Source organism: Gymnogyps californianus, chromosome 2 (genome assembly GCF_018139145.2).
Source record: "Gymnogyps californianus isolate 813 chromosome 2, ASM1813914v2, whole genome shotgun sequence".
Taxonomy (NCBI): domain Eukaryota; kingdom Metazoa; phylum Chordata; class Aves; order Accipitriformes; family Cathartidae; genus Gymnogyps; species Gymnogyps californianus.
Window position 1 is genome coordinate 126923305 of NC_059472.1, and position 20453 is coordinate 126943757.

The following is a 20453-nucleotide window of genomic DNA, read 5'->3' on the forward strand; positions in this document are numbered from 1 at the left end:
TTTTTTCTCTAGGAATTTTCAAAACTAAGCATTTCCCTGATATATCATGTTTCTTTTTTCCTGTTTTGCTCTTTTCAATGTTATTTCATGTCATTAAAAGAAAAAAAGAAAGGTATAAATCGGAAAAGATGAGCAAAACAGAGAATTGTGAGGACACTTGGATTTCAAATGGTCAGCCCATCTGTAGGCCCTTAGTTTTCAAAGTGAAGAATTAGTGTCTTGCCTTCCTGCATGTGACATAAAAGGTGTATTAATCACAGCTTATTGCTGGCCTGATTCTGAAGACATAAGCACAGTTTATATTGCCTTAAGTGGCATATGCAGAAGTTATTGTCAGAAGTAAACCACTGAATACCTTCTGTTTCCCTATCTGTTTCCATAAGAGCATTATTTTTCTTTAGGTTGATATTAGAAAAAAATGTATTTGTCTAGTCTAGGTCAAAATTGCTTCTTTTATTCTTCCACAGAATGTGTTCTTCATTTTCTTTACTGGCATGATATGGAAGACACTCTTGTTCAATACATACATTTATAGCCAATGCTTCCATGTGCTGACTGTAGCATGCACCAAAGCTAGAGCTTAGCAAAAACTTTCCTGATGGACAGGTTATTAATTTAAAACACAGTTTCAATCTGAGAGTCTCCAGTTCTGAATTCTAACCTAAAGAAAGGAGGGTATTTTTACACTTCTTTGTTGTTTCAACTTTTATTAAGTTAAATATTTCTACTGTTTTTAATTGATTTGGTGGCTCAAGATCATACATAACTCCATTGTATTGTTAGAAAGAATCCTAAAAGCCAAAAGAAGGATTTACCTCTCCAGTGTCAAGAGCCAACTGCATACATGTGACTAGCTACTGAAACTCAGCTGGTGCATGGGTACTGGTTAAGTCAAAGAATAACTCGTACGTCTGTGCCCTCAAGCTCCTGCCTTCTTTATTCATTCTCCTGTATCTTCCTCATCTTTCACACATAATTGCATAATTATTTTCACATCTACAAAAGAAGGCCCTCCCTTTTTTATATACAGAAGCTTAACATGTGTGCCTTAAGCTAATGCCTGTCCTTTTAGCAAAGACAGATCCAGAAATAATAATGTATGATAATGGTTACTGTAGCATGTATATGACCCAAACAAAATCAGGGGCACACTGTGCTACATCCTCTGCAAACTGCAGAAGATGGCCTCAGGCCTGAACTATATTAAGAGATGACCAACCAGCATGGCTGTAGACTTCTGAGCACAGAGAAATAAAAATGAGTTGCTGAAAGGTAAGGACTAAGTCAGGTGCAGAATCAAGGATAAAACCAGGTCTATAGAACCCTAATCCTTAAGGATGACCTATTTTCCACAGTGAAGAGGCTCATGACAAATAGGGTTTGTACTTCTGTTATGTATAGGGTACAGCTTGTGTTGTTAGCCATACAATGATATGCTGCTTCACAACTCAGAAGGTGGGACAGGTTGGAAATATGTCATTTCTTCCTTTATGAGGAGCATTCTGACATCCTATGAAAATATTCTTCAATCCATGCTATAAAGGTCACAGGAGCAAATGCTGCAAAAACATGTAATTATTCAACATCTGAAATGACTGAGAAATTTATTGGTATTTTTCTTCAACTGAGTATCTTTCTCTTTTTTACTCATGGTTAATGAACAGTTATTGTGAGTTGATGAATCTGATTGCATGAGCACTATTTAATTTCTTGAACTGTTCTAGCTGACAAACAGCTGTTTGTAATGTGGGATTTAGAGACAAGCTTATTCTGTGACAGAATGTAGATTACTTACATTTTTCTGTCCTTTCCCTAAATAACCTTCTCACTGCCACCCCCTTCACCATCCCACAATCTCTTCTAACAAAATGCCTTTACGCAGAATGAAGATCTTGCGGCCCAGAACACTGGGTCTTTTTGCTCCAGTGCTGAGCAGATTTGTCATCTCTCTGTAAAGTTGTTAGCAACAGCATCCATTCACGTGTTAAGAGAAAAATAATTTCTTTTTCCTCCCTAAATATCATAGTTTACAAGTTACTCCATACATCAGGTTGTGCAAATGTTGTGTTATTGCCCTTAAAAGATTTATGTGTTTGTGGCAAGAAGTGTAAAAATTAAGTATTTCTTCATTTTATTACTCTTGCTGTGTAATCCTAACTGAAAGGTGCTGGCTATTATCATGGTCTGTAACGCTATATATGACTGATACACCCCAGCTTGGTAAAGATTGATTGCAGATATTCAACTGCATGACCTGAGGACTTGCCTTACATGTTTTATTTAGGCTATGGAACACATGGAGCCACAGCTGGGTTTGCTGAAGCACCACAATACATTATGTTGTTTGACCTATAAAAAAATCCCTGCACAGAGGAAGTGGGGAAGAGCAAAAAGGACAAGTAAATGCTTGCTGAAAATTATAATATCCAGGGGGTAAGAGGCACAGGAAAGAAAGGAGCTGCAAAGAAGAGTCAAGCTTCAAAGTCTAGTATATGAAACAGATAAGGATGTTGATGTCAGTCAACAGCTGCCGGCCCAAACGAAGGAGGTAGCAGTGTTTGTATTTCCAAAACCTTCTCCCTCCTCCAAGATTTGTTTTATTTTTGAGCCAGAAATAAAAAGTTCTTTTATAACGCACAGTTTGGATTTCACAGCTGAAACAGTTCTGCCTCCTAACTTAGACCACCATTGGCCACATCTCCCCCTAATTCGTACTTGTCCATTTTGCCTTTAAGCACGATGAGCCAGCCTATGCTGTGCTAGTAATAAGCTTTGGGATGGCAGCATGGTTAATACAATGTCTTATTTTACTGATTTTGAGAAATCTGGCTTCCCATTCTTTTTTGAGATGATTCCTTAGCAGGCAGAAGAAATATTAGAGGGAGAGTCAAGATCTGCAAGTATTCCCTGTAGTCAACTGATATCTGCTGCAGGATTACCCAAAATAGTTCAAGTGCCACATTACAGCCCTACTGTCAGAGATCACTTTCCTTCCCACTAAATTTTTGATCCAATTCTATGTAGCCATATCACAGCGCAAAGATCTTACTATCTAGAAAGTATTCCGGAAATGAATTTTAATTAAAAAGAGATTATTTTTGTTCTGTCATGTGGGCGCATTTCTCATGGCTTGTCACAAAAAAAAAGAAAAAAAAAAAGAAAAGAGAAGAGAAAGAGACTGTGGAATTACAAATTGCAATTCAATTACTTCAATTGCATTTGTGTTCGTAAGCACCAGGGAGAAGCAGGTGGCTTTGTTTTAAATCAATTTTTTTTTTTTTTTGGCACTCAGTTAACAAACAAAAGATATTTTTCAAAAATTCAGGGTCTAGTCTTCATTTTATGTAGTATAAAAATTATTCACAAATTAAAATGGTAAAAAGTGTTCTCATGTGAAGAGGAGTGCAAGTGCATGTGGTCTAATACACAGAAACCATTTCTGCTGCTGCTTTGGAACCCAACAAGTGTGTCCACAAATCCATCAAAACCAGGGTTTATGGACGAAGTTGTGTGTCTGGGCTTGATCTTTCACAGCAAACTAGGACAGAACTGCAGGATGCACTGAAGAATGAATCTGCACTGCAGAGCAGGAGCAGCCATGGAGAGCTCTCTTCCAGAATATCTAAAGAGAAAGTTCTCTATAGACATGCACCTGTGCCATAGTCTAGCTTCCCCAAAGTCAACAGTAAAACTCCGTGAGAGTTGTTGTTTAGCCAATACATATTTTCCAGAAACTAAAAAACTTGTGAATCACTTCAAATCCTTTCTTCTATTTGTATTTTGTAACTATGATCTTAACTTATTTTTATGTCATCTATTTGTTATATACCCTAAAGTCTAGGACACAGTTCTTCTCCTACAGGGATAAAAGTGCACCTGACAGGACTGGGATCTGACATTGTAAACCATGACTATAACACCATGTAAGACCCAGTGCTGTCACTTGCTGAGCATCCTTATCTCCTTACACAGCTGGAACTGGTCCAAGGGTTTATACAGAGAATCCCAGTGTAAGGCATAGAAGCTCTGTTATGCATCATATCCAAGTGTTGGAGGCATTCCTGCTGATGGGAAGAGTGAGGATGAGAGAGAAAAGTGCGAAACGAAGGCAGCTGCACAGTCCCATTGCTTTCTTGTGGCTTTCCACATGGGAATGAGGTACTGGAGAGCTGGAGACAATCTGCAGTGCTGCATTAGGAATGCAGGAATTGCAACCTTCAGAGCAGGAAAGTGGGATTTCAGGTCTACACAGAGCAAGAAATGAGAGTGAAGGTCCCCCTACTAATTGCCTCCCCAGGAAGGCTGCTCCTGATCACCACTAAAAGAGCTGGTCAGTATAAATTCATAAAAACCTTTGTAACTATTTAGAAGTAAGTATTCCCAGGTCACCATTAGGGGGAAGGAAAAAAAAAAAAAAGAAAAAATAGAAAAACAAACAAAACCCAGGCCACCTGGTTTGGTTTTAAGCAACAGTTTCTTTCACTACATTTAAACAGAAAAGGTACCGTTTTTGACAAGTGTCTTACTTGACATTTTATACCACTCATGTCAGTCACACTGTATTTCCTAATGCAAAGTGACATGGGCAGCACTAAGCCAGAGTCACTTGTCACGCTGTTGTGTCTGCAAGAATTTATATGAACTAGAATTTGCTTAAATTCAGAGATGGAGGTAAGGGTGCCTTACAATGTACTCTTCCTTTTCTTTCTGGAAAGCAGATGCTATAGTGGAGCACATCTTTCTGTTCACCTGAGGTTTTACTCCCTGCCATAGGAAATTAGTTATTCCCATAAATAGCAAAGGGGATACTGACTTTCCCCTCCATTTAATAGTTTTGTTTTTAATGAGCATTACAATCATTAATAACCCGCTCTATTAAGATTAAACTAAAACATGCCAGATGTTAAAACAAAACGTTAAAAAGCCAACAGCTGAAATGGGACTGGAGCAGTACCATATAAACTAGCCTTCCAGTACCTAAAAGGTAGTTAGAGAAGATGGAGCTACTGTCTCCAGAAGGAAGCACAGTGACAGAGCAAGAAGCAACATGCAGAACCTGGGAAATTCCATAAAAGTTCTTTACTGTGAGAACAGTTAAACATTGGAAGAGGTTGCCCAGAGAAGTGGTGGGATCTCCCTTGCTGGAAATATTCAAGACTTGGCTTGACAGAGCCCTGGTTAACCTAGTCCAATGCTCTGCTTTCAACTGGAGCTTGTACCAGATGATCTCCAGAGGGCCTTTCCAACCTAAGCTTTTCCATCATTCCAGGATTCTAAATAGTTGTGAAAAAAATTATGTTTAAAAAAAAATAGAAATCAATGTATGCTACTATCTTCATCTGTTTCTTTTTCAAGTATAGCATAGCAATGTATACTAGCATGTTTCAGACACCTTTAAAAATAAAGCTGACACTTAGAAGTCACACTTCTGCTGTGAGCTAAGGCAAAAACTATCACTCACTAATGGTCTATATGGCACCTTGCACAATGCTGTCCAAATGTGCACAGCTATGGGCACAGTAACTAAATGTTTCGTAAATCCTCCAAATCACTTAATGCACGTGGCAAGGACACAACCATTTTTGCACAAATATCTTGCACACAAGCCCTTATCCTTATCTACAAACAAAACCCAGTAATGAACCATATCCCAAAGGACTACTTAAAAGCATAGCAGCAAGAGATCAAAGCTTCTGTTTAATTAATCAAACCTTTCCTGATGCTTTCTGATCTGCTTACCGACACTTAACTAAAAGCCCTAATGTTTGGTGTTTAGTTGTAGAGTCACATCATGAGAAGCTTAAAAATATTTCCCTGTAATACAAATAAATAAATAAAAACCAGGGACATCAGTTGAGATTGTGGATATAAAAGTGCTTAAGATTTTCTGGAAAGGCAACTTTATATATAGAATGGGACCAGTCCACCGACAGTGCCATCAGCAAACTTGGGTCTGTTTTGGATACCAGAGCAACTGGTTTTTTTTAGTAACTAATTTATTTCCCAAAAATGCTTATTCAGTTGACCTGACATTATTCATGGACATGCACAGGAACTGGCAAATACATCCAGTTAAGCTAAAAAACATATTTACATAGAAAATACATCTATCCATTTCCATCCCCTTCCTCTTGCCCTTGTACTTTCTGGGAGATCCTGTAACTCAGTTTTCAGAACAGTTATTTCCTCAGAGATTAAATGAAATTCTCATTTCCCAGCTGCCTAAATCATAACAGGTATCCTATTCAAGACACCCATACCTACCAGTGGAGTGGCCTAATTACGAGACCATGAGAATAGTCTGTCCCAGGATATCCATCCTCTCCCATTGTAGGTGTTACACTTAATATTACGTAATATCATATGCAAATAGGACAGCAATACTCCTATCTCCATTGAAAGAATATGCTACCCATCATCCCTACTCTCCCTGATACAGTGAGTACTCAATTATTTATGCCCCAAAGAAATTTAAGAATCAATCCCAAGTGTCATACATAACCAGTTCTTTCTCTGTTTTGTGAATCTTTGATTTATTTTTGGATATATTTCAAAAGTAAGACCATCTAAATGCAAAGCAGAACAGAGCAGAAGATTCAGAAGAGTAGTCATAAGATAATTTTATTCCTAAACAGAGCAGTTCAAGATCTGCATATTTTCGTATTGACCAAATGTATGTCAAATGATCCGCTGTGGTTTTAACTTTGTTTCTGGTGGAAACCTGGTATTTGCTAGCTCCTAACCTGTAAGAAAGACCACCAGCAGACCATGCATAAATACATAATTGTGTTTGTTCTGGGCCAAAGTCCCACCTGGCTGTTCAGAAGCTCAAGGACCTTTCTTAAGGAAACACCAAATCAGACAACAATGTTTATTTGGTTTCAGGTTTTAGGAAAACAAAACTCTTCAGAGTTTTTTTGCTAAAACAGAAGGCAAAGTTCAGCAAAGTCAAGGGAATTCCTTGCCAGAATGGCGTGCGTGTCTGCCCCAAACTCACAAGAAAGACAGAATAATCTCAGGTATAAAGGAAGAGTTTTCTTGGAGGAATCAGTAGTTTCTATAAGGCAGAAATCAGCCAGCTTCTGTTTCAACAAGTTTGTTTCAAGCAATTTCTTTTGAGATGTTTTGTTTTAAATATATTGAAGAAGTTATGACCATAAGATCCAAGCCTGCTAATGAAATCTAGCAGGTTTTCCCTAGGTCCTCCAGGACATTTTACCCCATCTGTCTTCCCAAACAGTTGTTTTCCTAACTCTCAGGAAAAAAGAATATGCACCTTGTGCACATTATAGCTTTTCAGGTAGGAAGTATGTATCTTTTATTTCCTTACTGTTCTTTTAGGTTCCTCTCCCTCACTCTTACCCATCTGTACTCAATAGATCCTCATTACTCAATGATTTTCTCTCTTTTTTTGTCAAATATTTTTGTTAGAACATGTTAATGTTCTAAGGACAGTTCTCAGAAAGCCTGAAACAATAGCAAGATTTCTGTAAGCAAACATTACTGCACCAGTTAAGGTTGGGGGTGGGTTCTGTGGGGGTTTTTTGCATTTTTGTTTTTTTTTTCCCCAGCCATAACTCTCAGGAAATAACTAAGAATCCCATTCATGATGCTGGATTAGTCCTTGGCTATTTCCCTGGCCATATCTCTTTTTTTGGACAATTGCAGTAGCAAATTAACAGGTTGAATTAATTAACATGTTTAATTTACTAAACATATTGTTACAAATGTGTATAAATAGAGCAATTCAAGTGTTCAAGGAGGATTTAAAGGAAAGGAAATTGCAATTAGTTCCTGAAATTACAAGAGGAAAAACTGAGCTATTTGAGTATCAGGGTCACATTATCCTTTCTATAAGATGAACAGCCACATAACATTCATAATTTAAAGAACAGCTGAGATTTAAGAACATCACAGTAAATGTCTTCAATAGTCTCGCACGGAAGATCTTATTAACACTTTTGGCATTGGGATACATGGGTAGAACTGCAAACACGTATATTTAGAGGCACATAAATTTAGGATAAGAAAGAAGGCTCAAAGTCAAGCTAGACATCAAAATTAGAATAAGGTCAAGCAGAGATTTCCTAGAATGATGGCAAAAAGGGCTTAGCCTGTTCTTCTGTCCAGAGATCAGCTGTACTGACATGGAAACCCAAAGATAGTCCTGAGCCTGCAAACAAGCCTGTAATTTCTATTTTGATATGGACAGATCCCAAACTGTACAAGATTAGATCCAGTCCAGACATTAGTCATATTTTATAGACATTTCCAAAATGATTGCCTTGAAATGATAGATCAGGAAACCCATGATAGTTGTAAACCAGACTCCTGTGGCTGCATCACAAATTCCTCATCACAAAAATACCATGGCTTGCTCTAAACATGCATGATACAAACACCCGACGTGTCCTTTCACAGAGATTACTGTATACAGTCGGTAAGCATCATGACCTTTAAATTTTACTCAGATATGGCAAACCAGACAAACCTTTAAAGCCCCTACTGGAATTATGGTCATATGTCACTCAACAAAAGCATTCGCATTACTCAGTCCTAGGCACCACATTTCATCAATGGATATCACATGCTTTCTACAAGCCAATGGGGACAGACAAGCTCCTACAAAGGGACAAATCCGCAACATCGAAAATGAACTCACAATTTGAATTGCCCTTTGGTACAATCCTGTGGTCACCCTTTTTCCCAGACGCAGAGGGTGCAGAGGAAGAGCAGGGAGGTACCTATCCTGGCTGTCATCCTCCAGCAGTGGCACTGACTTCTCATCCCAGCCCCGAGTTGTGCCTTACCAGTCTAGCAGATCTAGACTTGCTTCAATTTATCATAGGGTCATTTAGGACACTGCTGCATGCCCTTAGCTTCTTAGCACTGACAGGAAGATGTACAGAACTTTTTACAGCCCCAAAAGATATAAGAATGTCATTAAAATGAACATAGCATTAGACACTTTACTAGAATAGCAGAGGGAAAAAATGAGCTCTTACTGTTTAATCAGCCCACTTAACAGTTTGGATTTGTTTTATTATTCTAATTTTACTACTCTAATTTTATGAACATTTACCCTAACCCTCAGCTTGTTCAGATTCCTCCTCAAGTCCCAATTCATAACTGTTTGCTTAATACTTGAGGGATTAGGCCAGTGCGACTTAAACAATTTACTGCAGCTCTTTAAAAGGTTACGTTTCAGTTTTACTAGTGCCTTACATGCTTGATACATCAGGAAGCACTTACTTCTAAAGCTTGCCCCAGGTCCTGACACATTACCGCAGCGGGCGAGTGAATTTATCCAAAAGAGGTCTTACTGAACTCAAATCACATGCTGCAGTGTTTGCAGGATCAAGGTTGAATGTCTGCTACAATTTCAGTGTACTGACAGGTTGTCAAAGATCCTCTGTCATAGAGGACAAGAGTGGAACAGTTGGTCTGAAAGATGTGAGAATGAAATTGTAAATTGAGGCTATGCAAACTGAAAAGAAATGTTTAAGTTCAGGCTTCGTTCTTTAACATTCCCCTGACCTGGTGGAGAGTTTGAGCTGGAATAAAAGGGTGATGGAGCAGAGTGTACAAGGCTGTGACACACAGAGCACTCCACTTGGGCCCAACTGTCTGTGTTAAAGTCTGCAAAGCCATTAATACCCATGAAATGGAAGTGTAAAATAATACCGATATGATATCGTGTCTTTGTGCATACTATGCTTTGATATAGGTAGCAACGCGAGATACAAATTAGCTGAGAACCAGAATTTCTGCATGATCACATACAATTCACTTATCAGAGCTCAGCTAACTGAAGGTAATGGAATTCAATCAGATTAATTCTTACTCTGCATTCTCCTAACCTGTCAGTCAAATAGACAGACAGAAATGCAAACCTGTTAAACTTAAACTGAAATTTAAAAAAGTCAATGATGACACCAGAATATTTTGAACAAAACCTCAGACTTGCATTTGTTCTGTTTTCTCATTTTCCTGCATTTAAAATTTATGTTTTGCTTCACGTATGGGAAATGTAATAAAAGCAGTTAACAACATGATGTTAAGCTTCATTTGTTAACTGTTTGAGAAAAATCAGAATCTGTCCAGCCCATTAGTGAAATGAAAATTGTACAGGCAGAATTCCAGCACTTTTGAATAATTGAATCTAGATTTGTTCATTACAGTAACCTTCAGGGAACTATAATGCAGATCCATAACACCAGCAGCTTTAATAGGAACAAAAATGTGAACTTGACAGATATTCTCAGAATTTTTCAACGCTAAATTGCATTTTGCTTACAGACATTAAGTATACGCTCTTTATATCTCCTTACACAGAAAGTCATTAGCTTTATCTCATGTTACATGTAAGCTGGAGAAAGTGACAAATATAAATACATATATAAGTGGTTTTGTACACATGAGGGCAATAGCTGGGGTGGAAGACTCCTCTGTACCATCTCCAGGTACAGGGTTCTGAAGAAGCAATGACTGTGACAACAAAGTGACTCAGTTACTCACCTATACCTACCAAGTATCGGTCACACTTTGCTACTGTAGGACAGATTTCTCCTCTGCCTGAGCCTATCTTCACTTCCTGCTCAATCCTATGGCCTGTCTCCTATACTAATGATATTTACGTCAGGAAAAAAAAGGGATCTCTGTTTTCTAGGCCTGTATGCTTGCAACAGACTTTCAAAATCTTGTTGTCAAGTTCTAACTCTCAAGTTACTTAAGCTGTTTCTAAAAATTTGGCACTAAATTGGATGGAAAAAAAGTTTCCAGGTACAAATATTTGGATCTCTTGCTGTATTACACCTTAGCCGAATGACTGCATATCTTAATCCCTCTCTATCTTGACTCCTTCCATACTTTCCTTCCAGAATGAAATCAGACCTCTTTGAAAGGCATAGTAACATTTCCTGTGATGTGGAGGAGGGTGGCGGGGGAAGAGCACAACTGATATCACATCTCCTGTATCCTCTCTTGCTTTTCTAGTCCATCATTAGGATAGAAAGAGAGATTTGAGAAATGGCTGTGGCTATGCGTTCTGTGGACAGCTAAAGCAGACCTGTGAAAATGACAAAATACCATCCTACGTTTGTAAGCAAGTGCCACTACATTTGTGGGTAAATTTGGTCTTTTGGTAAATTTGGCAGACCATGCAATATTCCCCAACCAGAAAGCTGCCTGAGTTTCTGCACTTTGAAACTATTACATAATAGAAATGACAGAGCTATCAAAATGCAAACAGTTTTTACTGGTTATGGCTTTGCATTATTTATAGCTTCATGTCCCTTTTGGGAAATGCCATCCCAAAATTAAACTTAATTTTGGTCTCCAAAATTAGGCGAGTCCTATGACTCAGTGGAGGAGAGAATGTTACACATGCACACTTCTAAATGGGGCGGGCAGTTTAGTCTATTAGAATTCATTAGAGACTGAGTCATGATTGTGAAACTGAATTTACTTAGGACAATAACCTTCAAATGAAAATAGGTATGACAGCGAGCCAGTTCTCATTTCAACAAGAAGTCAGGCAGCCTCCAAGCTTTCTTAACTGCAGTAATCCCTTCAAGTTCCTGCCTGGCAGGATTTAGGCTGCCTCCCCTACTTTCACATATAAGAACTTTACCACATATGATACCTGCAAAAAAATGTCACATGAAATTGGTATTTGGCTGCCTGGAGTGTTTAGTCTGTATAACATCATTATCAAGATACTAAGAATTCATTCCCAATCTAGTTAAGGAGTAAAATTAGAAAGGGACCACATACAAAAATAACATGAATAAGTGGAAACAGCTGAAGTAATTCCCTCTGCACACAGCAAATAAAGTCTAATAATAATTTATTAAAACAAAATGTTAAATGTCAGTTGATGATCTAAGGCTAAAGTTAAATATTGGGAGTACTATTTCAAGAATAAGAAGCCTTGAGTACATCGCTCTTGATCAAAGATTATTGACTGTTGCTGAAATAAAAAAATAGCACTTAAAGAATCAAATCATTGTCTGTCAACAGCTTCTCAGTTTGGCAGGGGATAGCTGCACCCCATTATGCGAGGGCATGGTTTGAGTACTTACTTCTCACAGGCTGAGCACAATAGAGTCGGACTCTTTCTCAGTTCTGACTTTAGAAAGTACTGGGGGGAAAGGATAACTTTAATGCTACAGGATTTCCATCAATTTGGGTTCTGTTATGGGGTCACAGAAGTAATGATGCTGGAGACAGGTTAGCTCAGTTTCAAACTTTGATAGCGATTGCAGAATGGCAAGCACTTGCTTTTCGTTCTTTCCTGGTTGAGTGGTTGAGCAGTGTGCAGTATCCATGTACACTCAGGTGGCTCCGAATGTAATTTTGTCCCTAATGTACATAATTAACAATTAATACTGATGCTTCACAATTCATTTAAGCATACAGCAGTCCTCTGTTTTTCACAGTGGCAGTTGTGTTCCAACTCAATTGGGACCCTCCCTAAATCTATCCTTTAATAGCTTGCTTAATTTTATTTTTGTATTCCACAGTCCTTGATAACAGCAAACTAATTTCTATAACTCTGTTTGATGAAAATGTGCTGATGGAACTCATATTTCACTTCATTGACTGTAATGAGCTATTTCATCAAGCTGTCCATGTGACACTATTATAGAGAAAATGATAAATTTACTAATTTATTCACTAGAAATCCCATTGGAAATTTAAAAAGGAAAAGAAAAGAGCCATGAAGTGAGTTACGTTAGACTTCCACCAAATGATATGTCAGGGTCTACATGAAACAAAACCACTGACTACTGCTACGCTTAATGGAGTGTAAACATTAAGTATGTGTTGATTAATCACTAGGTTGGCTGAAACTCAGCAGAACAAAAACATGCACCACGATGCAGGTTTTCCCTGGTAAATATTTTCAAGCTTTACCTACTCATCACATGTGGCGCTGCTACCATTAGAAATCAGTTCCATTCATACACTTCCTCCCTGTCTGTGAGACCTCTTACCCATGTTAGGCATACGGATTTGGATAAATTCAGCAGCTGACAACCAAGCTCTTGTGGCAAAGAAATGATTCCTCCAAAGATCATTTTTCTGAAGATTATTTGTATTTACTTTTTTTAAAAACGAGGTATGTGCAACTACACTGTTGTGTAGGATGAAACAGTATTTTGGGAGAACAGTAGGGAGTGTGTAATTAGACTATTCATCTCATGTTAATATTAGGCCTGAAAATAGAGACAGCATCACATGGCCTGCCTGGCTTATTTTAATTAGATGTCCTCCACCTGCTATTACAGTTATGATCCATGTATTTGATTGCTCTGCCACAGACCATCCTGAAACCCAGGCATCAGGCTGGAGAGCATACCAAGGGGAAAAAACACAAAACCAACTGGGGACAATTACTGACATTCTTCCTTGCTTCCCATTTTGTACCTATGGAGGGGCTTTCTTCATCTGTACTCAAACCTGTAGCACACTCCACCTGCAATACCAACTTCCTGTAGTTGTTTATTGTGAAAAGGGATTTTGTAGGAGGTTAAATAATTTTAAAAACCACACAATTTTAATTAACTTCAAAGAAGTCTAAAAGCAATAACAAAGTTGAAAACAAAATAATATTTCATATCATGGAAGATTAAGTTATTGGACCTTTCTGGTCCACATAGCTTAGAGGAAGCCATTTTACATAGGGAAGCATGGTGGGTTTTTTTTTTGTTTGGTTTGGTTTTTTAAATCTACTTAACTAAGATTGCCACTTTCAAAAACTGCTTTCTTTGCTAGTCTAGTCTGCTTGAAGGAGAAGATGTCTGGAAGACTAAAATCCAAAACAGATGATTGCATAAAGAGCCCAGACAACTATTTGCACAGCATATCTTGTATTCACTTAAGGATGCGCCATTCACACATAAATGGAAAACTACCACAGGGAGACAGCAAGAGGGCTTGTCTTTTTCCTGAGAACCTGAACATTTTAAAACACCCCACTCCCTGCTCAAAGCTAGTGACAGCCTGCTGAAGGCAGTGACTGAGGAGCAGTCATCTTGCTGCTGCACAAGGGATGTATTCTTAGAGAATGTTACAAGGAAAAACGGCTCAATTCATATGGTTTAAATCAAACCACAAACAAAGCAATCCAATGATTTAATAATGATGTAATTAACTGGCAATCAGTAAACTATACATTCAGGATCAGTATCAGGGATACAACACATAAACCACAATATTAGAAGTTTCCAAAATGTTAATAAATACCTATAAATTTCTAAGCACACTATAACTAATCCCAAGAGTTTCAGCACCATCCCCACATTCACAGTTACATGTACACACCACCCTCTCACAGGGCTCAGGGGTAACAAGCCCTCACCACTCTCTTCCAGGAGTGCAGATTCCCCTACTCGCACCCACATCTTGCTGGAAATGCAGGTGCTCTTGCTTTATGTGTACCCATGCTGCCCTCTACGATCCCCATGTGGCTGAGAAAGCACCCCACAAGTTCACATACACAGGTCCTTACTTTTTGCACCCTGTCCTGTGAGTGTGGTGGCTGGACCACTCTGATGGGGAGGATGCTCTGCTAGGTCTAGACAGAGGTCATTGTGACTTGTGGCAGTATCAAAATAGGTTTTGACTGCTGCTCTGTTCCTACTTCTCTATCCCCTCCTGTCACAAATTTATATGCTACTTTTATACTTCTTTTCAAGTTGACTCATCCATTTATTTCAAAAGTTTCTTGGTTAGAGGGAGGGCCATGTGGTTACCCCAATGAGGTTATATCAACAGGTCCAAGTGGGGAAGAAGGCAGTGAAGAAGCTCTTCCCGAGAGGAAGGATTTATCAGCTTGGACATATTTCTACCCTCATGCATCTAAACAGCATCTAGTCAGAAAGAGTTCACACTCCATCAGTGCAAAGTATGGGGCAAGCACACCATGGTACCTGACCAAGAAGACGGTGGCTTACATTGCTACCAAACTGCCTGCTGGATTGCACTCTCCCTGCTTGGACCGGGCCTCTGGGGAAGTGCCATTTAAGCTCCCACTTGTATTGGGTTTGCGTGGCAAGGTTTTGGGGGGGGGAGGGGGGGGGGGGGGCTACAGGGGTGGCTTCTGTGAGAAGCTGCTAGAAGCTTCCCCTATGTCCAATAAAGTTAATGCCAGTGGGTTCCAAGACGGACCCGCCGCTGGCCAAGGCCGAGCCCATCAGCAACAGTGGTAGCGCCTCTGGGATAACATATTTAAGAAAGGGAAAAGAAGTTACAGGGGAGTTGCAGTTGCAGCCAGAGAGAGCGGAGTGATAAGATGTGAGAGGAACAACTCTGCAGACACCAAGGGCAGTGAAGAAGGAGGGGGAGGAGGTGCTCCAGGCGCCGGAGCAGAGATCCCCCTGCAGCCCGTGGTGAAGACCATGGTGAGGCAGGCTGTCCCCCTGCAGCCCACGGAGGTCCACGGTGGAGCAGGTATCCACCTGCAGCCCGTGGAGGACCCCATGCCGGAGCAGGTGGATGCCCGAAGGATGCTGTGACCCCATGGGAAGCCCGCGCTGGAGCAGGCTCCTGGCAGGACCTGTGGACCTGTGGCCCCGTGGAGAGAGGAGCCCACGCTGGAGCAGGTTTGCTGGCAGGACTTGTGACCCCGCGGGGGACCCAGGCTGGAGCAGTCTGTTCCTGAAGGACCGCACCCCGTGGATGGGACCCATGCTGGAGCAGTTCATGAAGAACTGTAGCCCGTGGGAAGGACTCACACTGGAGAAGTTCGTGGAGGACTGTCTCCCATGGGAGGGACCCCACGCTGGAGCAGGGGAAGAGTGTGAGGAGTCCTCCTCCTGAGGAGGAAGGAGCGGCAGAAACAACGTGTGATGAACTGACCCAAACCCCCATTCCCTGTCCCCCTGTGCCGCTCGGGGGGGAGGAGGTAGAGAAAATCAGGAGTAAAGTTAAGCCCGGGAAGAAGGGAGGGGTGGGGGGAAGGTGTTTTAAGATTTGGTTTTATTTCCCATTATCCTGCTCTGATTTGACTAGTAATAAATTAAACTAATTTTTCCCCAAGTCGAGTCTGTTTTGCCCGTGACGGTAATTGGTGAGTGATCTCCCTGTCCTTATCTCGACCCACGAGCCTTTCATTTTATTTTTTCTCCCCTGTCCAGCTGAGGAGGGGGAGTGATAGAGCGGCTTTGGTGGGCACCTGGCATCCAGCCAGGGTTAACCCCCTACACCACTCTAGCTCCAGCTTTAATTAGTCCTTGAATTGCCATAACATTTAGACATATGAATGATCAGCACCTTGTTGTCCTAAGGTAGCTAGTTGTTAGGAATATAACCTCCACAGATCCTCTAGAAGTACAAACTTTGCTTTAAAAGTAGGTAAACATTGAGGAATGGAAGCTGCTCTCTTTTTATGAGATCAAGTATGCCACTCTCTAATTTATATAAGTCCTGAGCACATCAAGTGCTAGCAATCTTCCTAAGAGATTTCTGTGTAATAGGCCAATTAGTAGTCCCTAGATCCCTATCCCGGAATATGAAAACAGTGAGAAGATCCAAGAAAGACAGATCTTGATGCTATTAGTAAAACAGACGACATACTGATGATCGTGCATGAAGATGAGTAACCACTATGCTGATGATACTTGTACAAAATCTGTCTGAGGAGAAAAGTTCCATTTCAGCAGGCTTTTCCTAAAGCATAATTAGATGAATTAAACTGTTCCTGGTAAATCTGCAGTCTCCAGAATGCCACTGTATGGTTAATTTACACATCTTTGTCCCAGTCCCATTTTAGTCTTTTTTCTATCACATGGACTGATGTAGCAACCACCTATAAACATGAATATAGTTCTGGCGTAATTGGCAAAAAAAAAAATGCAGTTACCTCTGTCATGTAAAGGAATACCTTCAGCTCAGGCCAGATTGTCTGATAGCAGTTTGTCTGCAGAGCATGGAGGCAACTAGGAGAAGCAACTGGCCTCTGAAATTCACTTCTGTTCTCCATGCTGTGGCAGGGGAGCAGAAGACACAAACTAATGGAGACATTAAGGACACTTTGGTCCTCTTCACCAAAGATCTGAGTCTGAAGGCTGTTACTATACAATACTACTGTAGGGTTGTTTTTTTTTCCCCTAGTGGAGCCACAGTCCTAATAACAGTAAACAGAGTGGGAACACAGCAGAAAGATCATAAGCCTCCCAGCTCGATACAATCAATATTAAATATTTGATCAAGTCTATTAAAATGGATATCGGTGCAAGTCTTCAAGGAAAACAAGAGCAAAAGTCATTTAACAGAAAAGACTTGTAAAATGGTTTTCAGAACCTGACTCTGTAATCAGAGTAACCAAGCACTGGAGACAGCAGACTAGCCAAGCCTTTCCTCTTTCCCAGTCTCCTTACACATGTTCCAACTCATATTCAACCTTACGGCAAGATGGGTATCACCCATCTATACCAATATGAAATCACCTATTTGTCACACTCTCAGACTATGCTCTGCTCACAGTCTCTCAAGCATCAACCATGGGCATTGCCACAATGCCTCTAATTTATGTCCTGTTTCTTACAGCAGTGAGGAGAGTGATCCCAGAATCGCTTTGTGGAGCAATGGACTACTAATACAAGTAAAAACTAATCAAAGACAAGCTCACATTAAAAAATAAACTACCCGGCTAGTCAATCAGCCACCTAAAACATATATTTACCATAATTAAAAGAGCATAAGACACTTGAAATTGAAGGACTATATAAAGTAGAGGCATACAGAAGTGCAGAATTATTAACAAATCTCATGATGAAAACTACATGCAGATTTTGAATGGCCAAGCTGTTGCCAGTGGAACTGAAACAGCGATTCCTTGACTGAAGTGCCCTAATACCATACTGAATAAATACAGAGCGTACTTAGGAAAGAAGTGACCAGCTAGAACAGAACTCTGTTTCAGAATCACCAGAGTACAGTTCAACCCCAGGGAAATTACCAGCATTCAATTCTATACTGAAATATCTTGCTTCACATCAATTAGAACACAATTTACACAGCACAGAAATTATTTCAAGTTACCAGTCATCATAAAATGCATTCTTTCTATGAGGTGATGAATTCTACAAACACGAAGATCTGCCTATTTCTTGAAGCATGTGATTCAGCTGGAATTTCAAATTTAAGCTCCAGTTTCTAACATGATGCCAAAAAAATTCTGGCCAGCAACCTTGAGAATAAAACATGCTTATGCACTGATTCACTTGCACTCTTGCTTTAAGTTGGCACAAACCATTCATTGGGTAGTTCAGACAAAGTTTGCAAGCCTAACCAAACACGCTATTTCATCAGCTCAGAAGAAACTCCTGTTGACATGGCAGTCCATGTGGCAGCATAACTCATTTCAGCCCTGTTTGCGTAGACAAGATCAAAACACTCGTTACGGTGCTTGGAAACCAACTACAACTTACTTGTTTGTTATCTGTATGGAAAATATGAACAAATCAAGTTTTAAGAATGTTCCTAAAAACGCCAGGTTTTCTTTCAGAACATAGAGGGAAATACTTAAGCACTGTTTTGGACATCTAATCTGAGTCATCTTAAGCACTTCAACAACTTCTTGGGCTCAGAAAGAATAAAAGTTAACAGCATTTAATAAACGCACAATTTCTTTGGCAATTTCTATCTTGCCAATATAACTTTAACAACATGCAAGTTTCTAACTGGATTCAGGTGACACTTTACTGGTACAGAAGGCAATTTCTTGCACTCTATGCTTATTTGGTGATGGACACTTAACAACCTGGCTAATCTGAAGTGTATTAATGAGGCACTAAAATGTTTTAAGGAATAAAGTAGGTATTAAAATTTCTTTGATACATTGTATTCATTTAAAGGCAATTCATTTAAAAGTTGCAGGTCTTCTTGATGGGCATATAAAAAGGTTTGTTATATAGAGATTTTTCTCATTATTCACTTTCAGAGTTCATTTACCTTTGATTCATTTATTAATTCAAGCAGGCTTCGCTGTTCTCAGAAAAGGAAAAAACCACACCATTTCATATACTTTGGCACATTTATGGTGGATTAGAAAAGAAAAAGACAGGGTATAGAAGAATAATCCATAACCCAAAAAGAACAATATACTTCACCTATATTGCTCATTTCTCAGTCTCCTCTAATTTTTCTATCCTGTAACAATAATATAGCTAAGGGCTGAATCCAGAAGGCTTCATTCAGGGGCAAGGTGAACTCTCATAACTGGCCCTAACTATTCCAGTGACAATTATGTTTCAGTAGACAGCAAAGAGTTTTCAATGAATCTGTTCATTAATTGAAATTCAGGGAGATTTTTTGCAGTGCAAACCAGCAAGAGTTTTGCTTTATTTCCTGTACAAACAAGCAGAAGGTATGAAACTGAATAAACTGCTCTTAAAGAAGAAAGGAAAGAACTAAGCAAGGCTCTGAGTACTTATCAGCTAGAGAAAAGAAGAAGCAGTAGGGAACAGCAAGCACCAAAATTGTCCAAGTTACAACTGGTTGCTTACCTACACCTAGAGAAGTACTACAAAAAGTTAGGGAGGTTTTCTGGACTGGATCCTTAAAGTCTAGATGCTTAGACTCACAGGTAGCATCATACAATTTCTTTTTTTTAGACCTAAGGAGCTCCACTTCAAGGCACCTGCAGAGTTTTGTTTACCCCACCATTATAAGCACTCTGTTCTAAAACCTGCTTGTAACAATAGTTAGAAGCCTTCTTGAAGTCTAATCCTACTTTTCCTTGTGGTCAGATTTCACTCATTTGCCTTTACAGCAAGGTTAGCACTTACCATTCTTTTTCCTTTTTGTTTTGTTTTTCTCCTCTGTGGTGCATCTGGACTCAGAAGCTTTGTCTCCACCTCTTGTTTGTTTTACTAAACTAAAACACCAGGTTCTCTGAGATACAGAAGTCATTATCTTGGCAACAGCTGACCACAAACAATATAACTGCATCAAGGTGGTATTACAGCTGAGGCAATTAGCCGTGCTGAGAAACACCACTCATTAGCCCAGAAGTTCAGTTAACACACCCATGCTGCCTGAGACAGGTGCCGATCATTGGCAAAGTAGGCAGTTACTGAGAGCTGCAAAACAGGCATCATCCTCTACCTACTTTGTTTATGTCAGGCATCTGGAAAACCAAGCTGACTACTTCTTCTGAGGGAAAGGTTGGGATATGTAGACTATTGGTTGGGTCAGGAAGTTAAATTAGCATGACTGTTCCTCTGCCTTTCCCTCCTCCAGTTGACATTTCTGTAGCAAAAGCAACTTAGCCTTATGTTCAGCCTTCAAGTGACAAAATAAATGCAGTCTACGATGATGAGAAGCCTTGAGCTAGCACTGACACTGCCTTTGGGATCAGGACCACTCTGCACCACTGTTGCAATGGACCATTTTGTTCTGGCAGTTTCTGGGACCTGCCAACATGTCCCTTGTTTCCTTTTGTA

General features: G+C 39.8%; 1 long non-coding RNA gene across 1 annotated transcript in view; it reads right to left on the reverse strand.

Moving 5' to 3' along the window:
- The window catches only part of LOC127013336 (uncharacterized), a 36187-nt gene extending 16325 nt beyond the window's left edge, over positions 1 to 19862 (reverse strand). Inside the window, exon 1 of the long non-coding RNA XR_007766068.1 lies at positions 19797 to 19862. This is a non-coding gene — a long non-coding RNA (uncharacterized LOC127013336). The remainder of the gene's footprint in view (positions 1 to 19796) is intronic.
- Between the last annotated feature and the right edge of the window lie 591 nt (positions 19863 to 20453).